Here is a 16,616-nt window from a genome sequence, read left to right as displayed (position 1 = left end):
ATTGTAGGCACGATCTGCTGCAGTGCTTGGGTTGCCAAATGGTGTCATAATCCATGGCTGGATCCCATACCCCTGATCAGCTGAAAAAACAAATGAATGGGATCATGTTGATGTAGCTTACACCATTGTTATCACCTTGCATGGCAGTAGTTGTCTTGTGTTGTCTTTGACTCTTTTGTGTTATTGTGTTGCTTCCTAGGCTTGTAGGATGTACCATCTGCATTGTGTCGTTTCCTTGGCTGACAGGTGTTTGCCTGCTGACCCGCTGTCAGCAGTATGTTTGGGTTTTTGCAGTACAGTGTGCACTCCTTAGCATTGTGACTTGTGATACAGGTATCCCTGTGTCTTCACTGGGGGTGAGATGATAGTTCCATACACAGATTCAAATTGACAGTGGTGGTAACACGTTGGCATCCATGTACCCTGGACATCCCATACCTTTAGACATATACAATGGATTAATTTAAACATCAGTGAGACGCTTACATTTTGCAAGGTGACAATTAGCCAAACCTCTCTATACTTTGTGATCATTGACGTCTTAACATTTGACTGTACACTAATTTCAGATGTGTGACATGTTCACTGCAGACGTATCAAACATGGATAGCGATTTCACGACCTCAGTGTGTTCCTGTCCACATGTTGCTGTCGTGGTGTATGTGTTGTGTGTCCTAGAGGGTTGCTGTGCAGTGTTTATATGAGGAGGTTTCTGTACTTACCAACAAGTAGTCCATTGCCATATCGTCCATCCTGGAAGTGTTGATTGATAGTAGAGTGACGGAAGATGAATGAGTCATGGACACTCCCAGGATACTTTGCCACAATGTTGGTGAACAATCCTTCATGATCCACAATGGCCTGCACATTTATGGAGTGTGTGTGCTTCCTGTTGCAGTAGAGGTGTTCAGTTGCAGCAGGTGGCACAAGGCATACATGTGTGCAGTCGATGGCACCAAGGACGTGTGGGAATCCATTAATGAGGTAAAACCCCTGTTTTGTCTCCTGCTGCTTCTGCAGTGTGTTTGGGAAGCAGATGTGGCAGGTGTGAGTCCAATGATGGCACCCAGTACTTTGGGCAAGAAGGCAGAGAATGATGGCTGTGATATTCCGGCAACCAGGGCACCAGTGCTTTGAAAGGAGCCACTTGCCAACATGTGAAGTACAGCCAGCAGCTTGGTTTCTGTTGGGATGGTGTGGGGTGTCAGCAAGGCGGGTGCTAACTGTGGCTCTATATTGCACAGCAGCTGCTGAATGGCCTGCCAGTTCAACCTGTACCTCTGGATGATGTCATGTTCCCCGAGGCCATGAAGGGTTGTTCTGGTGCGGAATATCCTCTCCTGCCTTTGGGGTCCCTGCTGGTGTTGTGGTAGTTGCTGTTGTTGTTGCTGTGCTCTGCGTCTGCGTGCACGCTGGAAGAGAAGCATCTCCATGTCTCCCTTTTGCTGCTCTGCTGTTGCTTCTGTGTGTTCTGATTAAATACAGGTGTGTTTGCCCCATTTTAATGCCTGCCCTGACCCAGACGTTTTTGACGCAAATCGGGCTGTGCGTCATTTTCCGACTCCGCCTCCCGGCCGTGCAGCATTTTTGCCCGGAAGCATAAATACGACGCACGCCCGTTTAAGTCATTTTTTGGACGGGAACGCCTAACTTGCATATCATTAACGCAAGGTGGTTTCCCGCATCCAGAAAATGACACACACGGCAGGATTTTGGCGTCCGCGGGCTTGGGCATCAAAGTTTAAATATGGGGCAACTTTTGTGCCGAATGTGTGTCAAAATTGTTGACGCACATTCGGCGCAGACGGAGTATAAATATGCCCCTGAGGTTCTGGTTAGCAGAGCCTCAGGGATACAGTTAGGTACCACACAGGGAACACATATAGGCCACATAGTATGAGCACTGGGGTCCTGGCTAGCAGGATCCCAGTGACACAGGCAAAAACAAACTGACACACAAGTAAAAACGGGGGTAACATGCCAGGCAAGATGGTACTTTCCTACAGTGATCTACACCGGCGGTAACAGTATGCACCGCCACAGACGTGACTGCCATTTTCTATCTGATTCCTCACTTGTTTCCTGACCTTCCATAGGAGAGGACCTACACTGCATGTGCTGCTGTGGTCTGTGTCTGGAACCTACCATGGCCTGTGTGACCGGGGAAAGGGCCCCAGCCTTCATTTCTGAGGAGTTGGAGCGACTGGTGGATGGGGTCCTACCCCAGTACGGACTGCAGTATGGGCCTCCAGACCAACCGGTGAGTACACATTGTGCACGATGCATGTGCATGAATGCATGGAGTTGTGTGTGAAGGCCTCAAGTAAGGGAGTGGGTAGATGTCCTGTTGGTGGTGTACATGTGGGCTGGGCTATGTGTGTGCCAATGGTCTTGCAAACGGGTATGGTGGGCCTTTTGTGTGACAGGCTGGACTGTTTGTCTAATGGTGTTCTCCTGTCTGTATTGCCTCTGCAGGTAGGCACCAATCAAAAGAAGGGAATATGGGGTGCCATCACAAATTGGTGCAGACCCTGGGTGTCTATAGCAGGTGGAGCACCCACTGTTGGAAACGGTGGGAGGACCTGAGACGTTGGGCATGGAAGACCCCGTAGGCCCAGCTGGGGATGGCCTCCCAACGAGGGATGGGTGCCCTTCTGACCCTGACCCCCCGATGGCCCACATACTAGCGGTGGCCTACCCTGAGCTGGATGGGCGCTTGAGGGCATCACAGCAGCCACAAGGGGGTGAGTACAGTGGCTATCATTATAACTTGCGGCTAGTGGGGTGGTGTCCAGGTGGTGGTTGTATGTCCTTGGGTGCCCCTAGGCCAGGCTAGGAATAGCAGTGCAGGTCCTCTGGTGGCTAAGGGTTTGAATGTGAAATAGAGCTTACCTAGCTTGTTAGTACTCACTCCTGGGAAGGGCTGTGTGGGTCCCAGGTGTGGTGCAGTTGGCGGTGTGTGCCCCTCCTCATTCCTTGAGCACTACCCATTACACTGGTAGTGCCATGCATAGTGCTCAGGCCTGTTTCCTGTGTGCGAGGGTGCTGTGTACGCCATCTGTGGTGTTGGTGCAGTCACCGACCCTGTGCATCCTTTGTCTCTCTCCTCCCATTTCTTGTTTTGTCATCATGTCCTTATATGCTTTGGCATCATCTGGCGGAGGAGCAGAGGCACTGGCGAGAGAGGGAGCTGCATCCCACAGGACCCTATAGGCAGAGTCCACTGACTCTGAGGGTGCCAGTGGGACTGAGGGTGAGGGGAGCACCACAGCGGAGACTGGAGGGGACAACAAAGACTCTGATACCTCCTCCGATGGGAGCTCCCTGATGGTGGCAGACACCTCTGTGACCATCCAAGCTGCAGGTACAGCCACCACCTCCCGTACCAGCACCACCCTCACAGTAGCCCCTCAGCGAGTTGCCTGTGCACGCTCACCCAGGAGGGTGGGCATCTCCTTTACCCCAGTCACCTCAGGCCCTGCCCCACTGAGCCCTGCTGCCCTGAATGAGGAGGCTTTTGACCTCCTGAGATCCATCTCTGTAGGGCAAACAACCATTGTGAATGCTATCCAGGGGCTGGCAGCCCAGATTCAGGAATCAAATGCATTCCTGGAGGGCGTTCACGGTTGATTGGCGGCCCAACAGAGATCGATTCAGGCTCTGGCCTCCTCTCTGATGGCAGCCATTGTCCCTGTTTCAACCGTCCCCCCTCCAACTTCCACTTCCCAGTCCCATTCTCCTCAACCCCAACCCATGCCAAGCACACAGCCAGATGAGCATGCACACAAGACAACACCGAAGAGTGTCACAAAGGCAAACACAAGCACAACACTTCATCCCACAGGCACACACACAAACACCATTCACTTGCAGACATGACAACATCCACTATCTCCACTGTCTCCCTCTCCTCCTCCTCCTCCCAACCAGTTACGTCTACACTCACATCGCAATGCACTACATCAATTTCCTCCCAGCATCATCACCACACCAAGAAGAACAAACACTTCACTGGCAGACACCTCCACTACATCCATGCATGCGTCCCCTGTGTCCCCTCTCACCGTGTCTGTCCCCCCATCCTAAAGAACACAAACGCAAGCACTCAGACACCCAATAGCCATCCACCTCACAACAGCATACAGCCCATGCGCCTGCACCCAAATCCAGCAAACAACTCCAACAACCACTCCCTCATCCTCCACTTCCATTACTCCTCCCTCTTCCCACCCCAATGTACCTAAAAAGCTTTTCCTTTCCCTACCCCTCTCCCCGACCTGCACGTATGGGCAGGGTAGCGAGGACCCAGCCCAGCACCTTAGCCAAACAGTCTATGGGCCTAGTGGTAGCACCACCTACTCATTGTGGAAGGGATTCCAGACCAACAACTGAAGAGGAAGGAGCCTGCACCAGCTGCAAAGAAGGGGAAGGGGCCTGCACCAGCTACGAAGAAGGGGAAGGAGCCTGCACCAGCTGGAAAGAAGGGGAAGAAGCCTGCACCAACTGAAAAGAAGCGGAAGGAGCCTGCACCAGCTGGAAAGAAGGGGTTGGAGTCTGCATCAGCAGGAAGCGGGGGGAAGAGCTCATCCACCACTGCCAGGAGAAATAAGGGATCCCCAACCCATGGCCAGGTGGAGAGGAGGCAATCTATGTCAGTGGAAGCTGCCAGCCACCACCACCAGCTGTCACAGGGCCCCCACCACCAGCTGTGGTTGTGAAGCCACCAGAGAGTGCAGGGACTGAGCAGGAGCCTCCCCAACCACCACCACAGTGCAGCCGTCAGAGGGTGCAGGGGCTGAGCAGGAGCCTCCCCCGACTACCACCACATTGCAGCCATCAGAGAGTGCAGGGGTTGAGCATGAGCCTCCCACAGCCACCACCACAGTGCAGCCATCAAAGAGCGCAGGGGCTGAGCAGGATCCTCCCCCAACCACCACCTCACTGCAGCCATCAGAGGCTGCAGGGGCTCAGCAGGAGCCTCCCCCAACCATCACCACAGTGCAGCCATCAGAGAGTGCATGGGCTGAGCAGGAGCCTCCCACAACCAACACCACAGTGCAGCCATCACCGTCAGCAGATGCTACATAGCCCAGCCTCTCCCCACCAGAATCAGTGGGGTATTCACCCATTTGAGAGACTGTGACAATGCACTCCCCAGGACAAAGCACAGCGCATGTTGCCCCCTCCAGAACCAGTGGGCAAGACAACCACTCCAGAGACTGTGGCCTTGCGCTCCCCAGGACAAAGAGCAAAGGGCATGTTGCCCCCTCCAGAACCAGTGGGCAAGACACTCACTCCACAGGCTATGGCCTTGCACTCCCCAGGACAAAGAGCAATGGGCATGTTACCCCCTCCAGAACCAGTGGGCAAGACACCCACTCGAGAGGCTGTGGCCTTGCACTCCCTAGGACAAAGAGCAATGGGCACGTTGCCCCCTCGAGAACCAGTGGGCAAGACATCCACTCGAGAGACTGTGGCCTTGCACTCCCAGGAGAAAGAGCAATGGGCACGGTGCCCTCTTCAGAACCAGTGGGCTTGTTCCCGCATCCCTCTGAGGTGACCCTCCTCCCCCTGAGGTGCCAGCCTATTTGGCAACTGATGCCCCTGCAGTGTTCTATCCGGATTGCTGCAGGATTAGAGTGGGGTCTTGGACTGTGCCCTGTGGCCATGTGGGCCCTTGAACTATGTACTGGGCAGTGTCCCTTTCTTATACAAGTGTACATATCTGTTTCATGGCGTGTGCATGTCGGGTGTGTGTGGTGCGTGTGTGTATCACTCTTGTTTTCCTCCCACCCTCCTGTGTGTGCTAGGTGGCTGTACTCACTGTCGTCGTCTTCACCAGAGTTGGTTTTCCAGGTGGAGCATAAAGTAGAAGATCATCAGAAAGACTTGCAGTTCGGGTTCCATGGCAGCGTGGTTCTTCCCTGTGTCTCCACACTGAGTCCTTTGACTTTTGTGCTCTGTTTCTGCCAGGCTTTTGATGGCATTGGTACCCCCCCAGAAAAGGTGCCGGATTTGTGTGTCAAAATATGGTGGGCGGTACTTTGTCTTCCACCTGGCTGTAGGTGGTTTCCGCAGTGGTGACTGTTGTTTCCACCCCTGGCGGTCAGTGTGGTACATTGGCTGTCTATCGGAGATTTCACTGCAATGGTCATAATTTGGCGGTAATTACCGCCAGCCTGTTGGCGGTATTGGCGCCACTTTATCACCCACCGCCAGGGTCTAAGACTCATATTCCTTTGAAAATTCATAACTTGACTTGTGTATGATGGATTTTTGTCATTTTGGTCGTTTTGTTTAGATACATATTATGTATTTTTCTAAACCTGCGTTGTGTCATTTTATAGTGTTTTCACTAAGTTACTGTGTGTGTTGATACAAATACTTTACACATTGCTTCTGAAGTTGAGCCTGCCTGCTCGTGCCAAGCTCCAAAGGGGGTAAGTAGGGGTTAACTAAGGGTGATTCTCCTTTACCCTGACTAGAGTGAGGGTCCTTGCTTGGACAGGGGGTAACTTGACTGCCAAAGACCCCATCTCTAACAGATATTAACTAAGATTCCAATGAAATGTCCTAGTCCTCTTCTCAAAGGAGTAAATTGTTGTCTCAGTGATATTGACAGAAAAACCATTTACCTACTTGAATTAATGAAGTGCAGAACGTTCTCTTTGGAGGCCTATTAGAGTTAGGGAGTACAAGACAAGGTCATCAATGCCTGCTAAATAAGTGATCAATCTCTCTCCCAGTTTTAGAGGAAGAAACTCGTGGTTATGGATGTAGGAACCTGGGGCCAGATGTAGCAAACGTTTGCGACTCGCAAACGGGCCGAATCGCAATTTGCGACAGTGCAAAATCGGAAATGGGATGCAAAAAGCCCATTTCCGACTCGCAAAAAGCGATGTGCCCCGTTTGCGAGTCGCACCCGTTGCGACCTCCTTTTGCGACCCGCAATGTGCGAGTCGCAATTTGCGAGTCGCAACCCATATGCAATTGCAACTCGCAAATTGCGACTAGTCGCAAAAAACCCAGTTTGCAAGTCGCATTTACCACTAACTCAGAGCAGGTGGTAACCATTACCAAAGTATAAAAGGAGACCCAGAAGGCATCTGGGTCACTCAAGATGGCGGACATATACCTGATAGCAGTGAGGAGGAGAGTCTACGCAGCCCAGCAGAGGAGGAGGAGGGGCCACAGACAGGAGAAGATATATAGAACAAGGCAGACCCTTTTCCAGCAAACTGAAGAGGAGATCTATGATAAATACCGCCTTAGCAGCGCTGCCATTCTAGAATTAATAGATTTACTAAAACCACAGCTAGAACACAAGACTCTGCGTGGCTGCGCCATCCCTACGCATGTGCAAGTACTATGCGCACTGCACCTCTTGGCCTCAGGGAGCTATCAGGGGGTCATTGCCGTGGCAGGTGGGGTATCCCAAAGTGCAGTGTCAAGGTTCCTCACGGCATTCCTAGATGCCTTAGTAGCGCACAGGTCTCAGTTCATATACTTACCAAGGAATGAGGCAGAAATTAACAGCACGAAGCTGGACTTTTACCGCATTGCCCACTTCCCCCATGTCATTGGATGTGTAGATGGGACACACATTCAAATATGCCCCCCGCTAATCTGGAACATATTTTCCGCAACAGAAAGTGTACCCACTCACTCAACATACAGGTTGTTTGTGATGCCCATTACGTCATCACGGACATCGTAGCTAAGTTTCCAGGCAGTACCCATGACTCATACATTTTTAGACATAGTGGGATACATCAACGCCTGGAACGTGGGGAGTTTGGAGACGGATACCTCCTAGGTAGAGCTGCATACACCTTGCAGACATACACACAGGTCACTGTGCACGACTATCTGGACTTACTAACAGTGTACTTTTGTGCCCAACAGGTGACAGTGCATATGCTCTAAGGCCATGGATCATGACTCCATTTTTAACACCCAGCAATGATTCAGAGAGGCAATACAACAGTGCGCATAAGAGGACCAGGAACCTCATAGAGCGCACCTTCGGACTCCTGAAGGCAAGATTCCGATGCCTCCACCGCAGCGGAGGCGCCCTCCAATACACCCCCATTACCGCCTTCAAAATTGTGGTCGCATGCGCCATCCTCCACAACATAGCCACCAGACGTGGGCTACCTCTCACCCCTGCAGACCCAGATCCTGATGAGGAAGAGCAAGAACAACCACACCGCCATCATGGGGATAGGAGTCTAGCTAATCAAGGCAGACTGAGACGGGAACACATTGCAACGCAATATTTTGGACGGTATGTGTAAACTCCCACCATACTCACCCATTAACCAAACACTCCTTTTGTTAAGTGGAAGAAAAATAACTGTTTTAATAATGTAATGCATGAACTATATACAAGATGAAATTGTCAATGGGCAGGGAAATGCCAACCACTCATGTGGCACATTAAAGCCATGTGCCACATTTGTTTGTCCGGGCTGTTGGCTAACTTCTCCTGCCCCTCCTGCCAGCCTGGCTGGTCCCAGCCGCATCTATGGTGCTCTGCCTCCCACTCCTTAGCACCCTACTGTCAGTGGCAGATACACTGCTCACTGTGGAGCCCTCTTCACTATCTTGGGGTGTTTCCCCGGTGGCCCTCGACATCTCACGTGTCTCCATTAGTTCTATGATATGTGTGAGACGTCCCAGGCCCCTGGCAACATCCCCAGCAAAATGGCCCATCTCAATTTGCAGGCCAACTGTCCTCCTCGACAGGCCTGTTGTGTTGATGGCTAGCCTGCCGATTGATGTGGCCATCCTGTCCAGTCTTAACATAATCTGCCGATCCCTGCGCCGCCCAGCCTCTGCCTGACCCAGCAGTCCGGCCGCCAGTTCCCTGATGGCAGAGGCAATGTCCCCAGTGCTCTGGCACATCAGGTCCATCCGCCTGTTGAGGTGCCGCATGCTTGCATGGTTTTGTCTTTCAATGCGGTGCAGCACCCCACTGATCCTGCCCAATATTGTGTTCTGCAGGCGCTGACCCCGCAGCAGATGTGCCTCACTGCTGGTTGGAGGATGAATCCGGAAATCAGACGCTCTTGCCCTGCGACACCTGCGCAGTGGTGGCTGCCCTGTCCTCGCACCTGTATCCTCCCTGGCTGTTGCTGGGGCAGCTCCTGGCGTTGCTGTTGCAGCAGGCGTTACAACTGCAGGAATGCTGCTGACTGTGCATGTGGGGTGCTGGAGGATCCTGGGGTGTCCTCCTGGGCCTGGGTGCTTGGGGTGTAGGGGGTGTCTTGCTGGAGACCTGTGGGACATGGGGAACACACTGTCAGTGTCTAGTATCTTTTGCACAATTCCTAATAAACATTTGCCTATGCACTGCCTATTGGACTACATTTCCCATAATGCATCATTCTGGCTTTTTCTACCCTGAAATGGAGCTAATTTGGTTGTGCATGCACATGTGTACATGGTGGGTGGGGTATGACATTGATAGGGGTACAGGCTTATCACATGGTACTCACCGGTTGATGTGCTGGGCTCTGAAGTGTCCAGGTCCCCAAATCCACACACTGCCTCCGGCTCAAAGGTTTGCTCAATCCTGTCTTCAAGGGGTGTGGGTGGTGGCACAGATGATGGTCCCCCTCCAGTGCCTCTCATCTCCCGGAGCCTTTCTGCCACCCTCTCCTTGGTCCGGGAGCGGAGGTCATACCACCTCTTCCTTATGTCCTCAATTGTCCTGTGGCTCACCCCCAGGGCATAGATTTTCTCTTGCATTTCCTGCCAGATTTTCTTTTTGGTGGCCTCTGGAACAGTGAGGGCAGCTCTCCCAAAGAGCTCATCATGGTGCTGACAACATTCTTCGGTCAGCACCTCAAGCTCCCTCTCAGAGAATTTAATTTTCCTTTTTCGGGGGGTTCCCTCCATGGCTGCTGCAGCTAGCTCAGTGTGCAGACTGGCAGTTGTAAAAGGGTGTGGTCCAGCCTCCTCCCAGGTGTATTTGTTAACTTCCTGGCTGTCATGTCATCATCATGTGCCAGGAAGTGTTTCCAGAGTGTTTTGGTGTGCTTTCTGGAGTGTTCTGCTGCACCTGCAAGCAATTTTGAGGGAACTCGCAATTTGCGACACCAACTCGCTAATTGCGAGTTCGTTTTTTGCACACTCGCAAACAGCGACCTCGCAATCTGCGGACTCGCACACAGCGTTGCGAGTCCGGATGCGAGTCGCTAAATCAGACCGGTTTATTTCCTGGCATACCAAATTGCGAGTCGCATTTTGCGAGTCGCATTGACTCGCAAAATGCGACTCGCAATTTTTATTTTTGCTACATCTGGCCCCTAGATCAGATACATAAAGCGAGAAGAGTAGATGAGCTAGGAGGTAGACTGGTTTAATACCATTATAATTTTTTACTCTGGGAGACATAGCTGGTTTAACTGATGCTTTTACCCGCAACCAGGTGTTTGAGTGGGATAAAATGATCAGGTGTAAAAGAGCACTGTTGATATCCAAAGCCAAAAGTTTGGACAATAGTTCAGTTTACCTTGCCAAAAGCTACGAAGCAGATGTTAATAGATTTGCCTTGATATAGTGCCTTGTTTTTAAGGAGTCTTAATACCGTACTATTACTGCTGCACAGCCGGGTCTCATGGCTGTTTGAAAGTCTGGCAGAAGCTTGGTTTCAGTAGCCGTCTGAAAGAAGGGTGAGTAAATATTTGGCAAATAATTTTCCCTCTACATTTAAAGATCCATCAGGCGAAACTTAGCTGGAGCACACATTGAACCTGTTGTATTCAAGTGTTAAATAATGCCCCCCTGACAGGTAGTACGGGTCTGACCTGAAAATCGGACAGGCCATAGACGGGCTTCAGTATTCGGATCCACAGTAATGGATCAAGATTGCAATGAAGATGGGTATCCCATAGAGACCCAAGGCTCAAGAACTGTTGACTTTTGTTATGAGTATGCTGTCTCTTTCTCTTTGCTTTTCATGCCATTGCAGACACACGGTGTGGGAACATACAGCCTTGAAATTCAGCTAAAAAAATGGATCATTAAGTATTGATTCCAAATATCGAAGGTGGTGTAATGAACAAAAGAAATGCCGCAAAGATGTTTGTGCTATTCAACATCACTTGCTGTAAGTCTTCTTCGCACTCATCTACGGAACCCGTGAGCTCAAAATCTGCCATTGTCCCATACTGGATGATTTTTCTCTCTCAATAACTTGAGTTATATGTCAGCTACCATAAACTCAATATATGTTTCAGAGCCAAATGCGGTTTCCCAACAATCGAGAAAAGAGTAGAGTTTATTAATAGCCATAGTAAAGGTTAAGGTATGCCTTATTGAAAATAAAATGAAATGAAAAATCATGCACCCCCGATTATACCTTTTTCCAAGGATCCTGTGGACAGAATACATTGAGCGTTCCAAATATTTTCTATTGGCTGACTATAGAGTAAATGCACCGGGCCATCCTCACTATTTCAAGATCGCATCCAGGTAGAACTCAGCCATCGGAAATCCTTTATTTATATATAAAACTTTCGACATAAGGCCTTCGTGATATGTATTCAAAATAAAGTTTGAAATAATGATAGTTGTTCGATGTCATAATTTTCATTCTATTAGGAAAAATGTCCTTATCTATCCAGACTGAGGGGTGGCGGTCATGCCCATGAGCAAGGCGAATACTGGTACGTCTTCCTGCATTTGGTGCGCATCTTTTAAACATAGATTATTGCTCAGACTTTTGAAAAGTTTTGCAAAGTTTTGTCAAACAAAGCGATATTTTTTTAAGATTCAATAAATGACTTCCTATGAGGAGAGGAACTTCAACTTGATTAGAGATTCACAATTGCTTACTCTGTAATACATATTAGAAGTGAGTGAAATAATAAAGTCTTTGAATATAAAAGGATGGTTTTCATACCAAGTATACATCTAACAGTGCTAGGATATCTATCCAACTAATGCAAAGGTAGGTGTAGGAAAGTAGCATCGTGCCTGGCATGTTACCCCCATTTTTACTATATGTATATTTGTTTCTGCCTGTGTCACTGGGATCCTGATAGCCAGGACCCCAGAGCTCATAAAGTATGCCATGTATGTGTTCCCTGAGTGGTGCCTAACTGTATCACCAAGACTCTGCTAATCAGAACTTCAGTGTTTATGTTCTCTCTGCTTTTAAAATTGTCACTGCAGGCTAGTGACTAATTTTACCAATTCTCATTGGCACACTGGAACCCCCCTATAATTCCCTAGTATATGGTACCTAGGTAACCAGGGTATTGGGGTTCCAGGAGATCCCTATGGGCTGCAGCATTTCTTTTGCCACCCATAGGGAGCTCAGACAATTCTTACACAGGACTGCCACTGCAGCATGAGTGAAATAACGTCCACGTTATTTCACAGCCATTTTACACTGCACTTAAGTAACTTATAAGTCACCTATATGTCTAACCCTCACTTGGTGAAGGTTAGGTGCAAAGTTACTTAGTGTGTGGGCCCCTTAGCACTAGCCAAGCTGCCCCCACATTGTTCAGGGCAAATTCCCCGGACTTTGTGAGTGCGGGGACACCATTACATGTGTGCACTACGTATAGGTCAACACCTATATGTAGCATCACAATGGTAACTCCGAAAATGGCCATGTAACATGTCTAGGATCATGGAATTGTCACACCAATACCATTCTGGTATTGGGGGTACAATTCCATGCATCCCTGGGTCTCCAGCATAGAGCCCGGGTACTGCCAAACTAACTTTCCGGGGTTTCCACAGCAGCTACCGCTGCTGCCAACACTCAGACAGGTTTCTGCCCCCCTGGGGCCTGGGCAGCCCAGTCCCAGGAAGGCAGAACAAAGGATTTCCTCTGAGAGAGGATGTTACACCCTCTACCTTTGGAAATAGGTGTGATGGGCCTGGGAGGAGTAGCCTCTCCTGGCCTCTGGAAATGCTTTGAAGGGCACAGATTGTGCCCTCCTTGCATAAGCCAGTCTACACCGGTTCAGGGATCCCCCCAGCCCTGCTCTGGTGCAAAACTGGACAACGGAAAGGGGAGTGACCACTCCCTGACCAGCACCTCCCAGGGGAGGTGCCCAGAGCTCCTCCAGTGTGTCCCAGACCTCTGCCATCTTAGATGCAGAGGTGTGATGGCACAAGGGGCAGCTCTAAGTGGCCAGTGCCAGCAGGTGACGTCAGAGACCCATCCTGATAGCTGCTTAACTTTCTCTGTAGTCAATCCTCCTCTGTGGGCTATTTAGGGTCACTTCTGTGGGTATCTCACCAGATAACGAATGCCAGAGCTCACCAGAGTTCTCTGCATTTCCCTCTTCGACTTCTACCAAGGATCGACTGCTGATTGCTCCAGGATGCCTGCAAAACCGCAACAAAGTAGCAAGAAGACTACCAGCAACATTGTAGTGCGTCATCCCGCCGGCTTTCTCAACTGTTTCCTCGTGGTGTATGCTCTAAGGGCTGTCTGCCTTCACCCTGCACTGGACGCCAAGAAGAAATCTCCTGTGGGTCGACTGAATCTTCCCCCTGCCAATGCAGGCACCAAACTTCTGCCTCACTGGTCCTCTGGGTCCCCTCTCATCCTGACGAGTGTGGTCCCTGGAACACAGGAGCTGGGTCCAAGTGTCTTCTACAGTCCAGTGGCCCTTCTGTTCAAATTTGGTGGAGATAAGTCCTTGCCTCCCCACACCAGACAGTAATCCTGTGTACTGCATGAACTGCAGCTGCTAGGGCTTCTGTGCACTCTTGAAAGACTTCCTTCATGCACAGCCTAGCCCAGGTCCCCAGCACTCCGTCCTGCATTCCCCAACTCGCTGAGTTGGACTCCAACTTCGTGGGACTCCCATTTGTTGTTCTGAGTTGACTGCCATAGTCAGTTCTTCTGAGCACCTGTTCAGGTGCTTCTGTGGGTGCTGCCTGCTTCAGAATGGGCTCCTGTGTTACTGAGCACCCCCTCTCTCTCCTCCTCCAAGGGGCGACCTCCTGGTTCTTCCTGGACCCTGGCAGCACCCAAAAGCCTCAACCGCAACTCATGCAGCTAGCAAGGCTTGTTTGTGGTCTTTCTGCGTGGCTACAAATCTGCATCCTCTGGCGTGCCATGCGACATCTTCTGACCAAAGGAGAAGTTCCTGGCGCCTTCCGTTGTTGCAGAATCTTTGGCTTCTTCCACCCAAAGGCAGCCCTATCGCACCTTCATCTGGAGTTTAGCAGGCTCCAGCCCCCCCCCCCAGACACTTGCGTGTCTCTTGGACTTGGTCCCCTTCCTTTACAGGTCCTCAGGTCCAGGAATCCATCTTCAGTGCTTTGCAGTCAGTTGTTGTCCTTGCAGAATCCCCTATCTCGACTTTACTGTGTTTCTGGGCTAGTAGGGTAACTTTACTCCTACTTTTCAGGGTCTTGGGGTGGGGTATCTTAGAAACCCTTAGTGCTTTCTTACACTCCCAGCAACCCTCTACAGACTACACTAGACCTGGGGTCCATTCGTGGTTCGCATTCCACTTTTGGAGTATAGGGTTTGGGTTGCCCCTAGGCCTATATTTCCCTATTGCATTCTATTGTGTTCTACTGTGTTTGCACTACTTTTCTAACTGTTACTTACCTGATTTTGGTTTGTGTGTGTATATTTTGTGTATATTACTTACCTCCTAAGGGAGTATATCCTCTGAGATACTTTGGCATATTGTCACTAAAATAAAGTACCTTCATTTTTAGTAACTCTGAGAATTGTGTTTTCTTATGCTATAGTACTAAGTGATATAAGTGGTATAGTAGGAGCTTTCCATGTCTCCTAGTTCAGCCTAAGCTGCTCTGCTATAGCTATCTCTATCAGCCTAAGTTGCTAGAACACCTCTACTCTACTAACAAGGGATAACTGGACTTGGCACAAGGTGTAAGTACCACAAGGTACCCACTATAAGTCAGGCCAGCCTCCTACAGTAGGGTGCTCTCTCTTGCAACCACATTTATGAACAGTGTGGTGATTACCTGGGAAACAACATTTACTGGCCATAATAGTGCCTCCCCAATGATTGAGGGACCAGATGGGGTGCTAGTGTGGCATGTAATAATAATCCTGATCGGGAAACATCTGGAAAGAACTTATGTACTATTAGTCCAGCCGAGGCCGTAACTGGGGGAAATTAATTTAATAAGAGTAACATTGAGTGTCATAATATTGCACCATGGAATGTGCAAGGTTTACATAATAATATTGAGACAGGGGAGTGGTGTAGTATTGTCAATGACCTTGATATACTCTGCATACAAGAAGCATGTGCTTTCCCCATTCACATACAAGGATTTACCTTTCATTTTCTGCATGCCACTGCTTCCAAATCAGGGAGGTCCAAGGTGAGCACCAGGTGCTTATCTCAAACAAACTCTCTGTAGTGGTTAAAAAAACCTCCTGGGAGACTCCCAATTTTCAATTGTTGTGGTTAGAATATAGAAGTATGGTTGATGTGGTACTTATCAACTATTAAAATATTGTGTTTCATTCTACTCATTGCAGAGTAGTCCACCCTTTGAAAAAGGGTTTACACAAATTTGTATGCCCAATTCACTCAACTTTTATTATAGCATGGGTTGGAGACTTTAATATCCATCCCTGTTCTTTGCCAAAATCCCGGATCTGTGGGTTTCTCAGTCATGAGGGGGTAGGCTATGACAGTTTTTGCCACAACGACTATGGTGAGCCCCTTAATTCGACCCTATCCAAATATGATTTGTTGTTATTGAGATGTAACCATGGAGATAATGGGGAGGAGATGCCATCCTTAAGAGGTACTAATTCCTCCTCCGTTATCGATCACATCGTAGTGTCTTAGTTCGCCAATAATGTAAGTTTAACACCTATGGTGGATGTTTATAGGGCAAGAGTTCTAGCTGTGGTAATTTATGGCGCTGGAGTATGAGGCCATGCTAAGAGTACATCCCTGCAAAGAGAGGAAAATTGTTTTTTAAAATGGCTGTTATGTTTACCTACCTCTGCAGCCAAATTGGATTGTACATCAGGAGGTGGGCATCCAGTATCTGGAGGACGTATTTCAGCTGAGCCCCTTGCTCCTATGGCACAGTATCTGGTCCAAAGATGAAACTATTTTTACTGAATAACATCCTAGATTGTTTAAATTGTATAGTGCTTTATGTATCCTCTGGCTTGCCTATATTGACTCTTCTTTCAAAACTCTGTTCAATATAATCATAAATTTGGACCAAGAGCAAGTGGTGACACTCACAAAGAAATTTATTAAGGATACTTTCCTGCAATATAGGCTGGATGGCAGGAAAACCATTGAAATTACAAAATCTAGCATTGGTATATACATGTCCTTTTCTCTGGGGTTAAATAGAGATGGATATCTATCAAGCATCAGTAATATGCAGCATCCGTTTGTCCTGACAAGACTCAGATTGGTAATAGTGTATCATCTAGTAGCGTTCCCCAGGATGAGGACCTGTCCCCATGAGTGGGACTGCTGCCCCTGCTATGGGGTTAGTATACAGAGCACTCTGCACTTTATGTTATTTTGTAAATTTTATGCACACCTTAGGATTTTTAACCTCAAACCCCTTTGTATTGACTATAATATAAGAACACATGGTTGCACTGTAATTTC

Source organism: Pleurodeles waltl, chromosome 8, assembly GCF_031143425.1.
Source record: "Pleurodeles waltl isolate 20211129_DDA chromosome 8, aPleWal1.hap1.20221129, whole genome shotgun sequence".
Taxonomy (NCBI): Eukaryota; Metazoa; Chordata; class Amphibia; order Caudata; family Salamandridae; genus Pleurodeles; species Pleurodeles waltl.
This window is presented reverse-complemented; position numbering follows the sequence as displayed.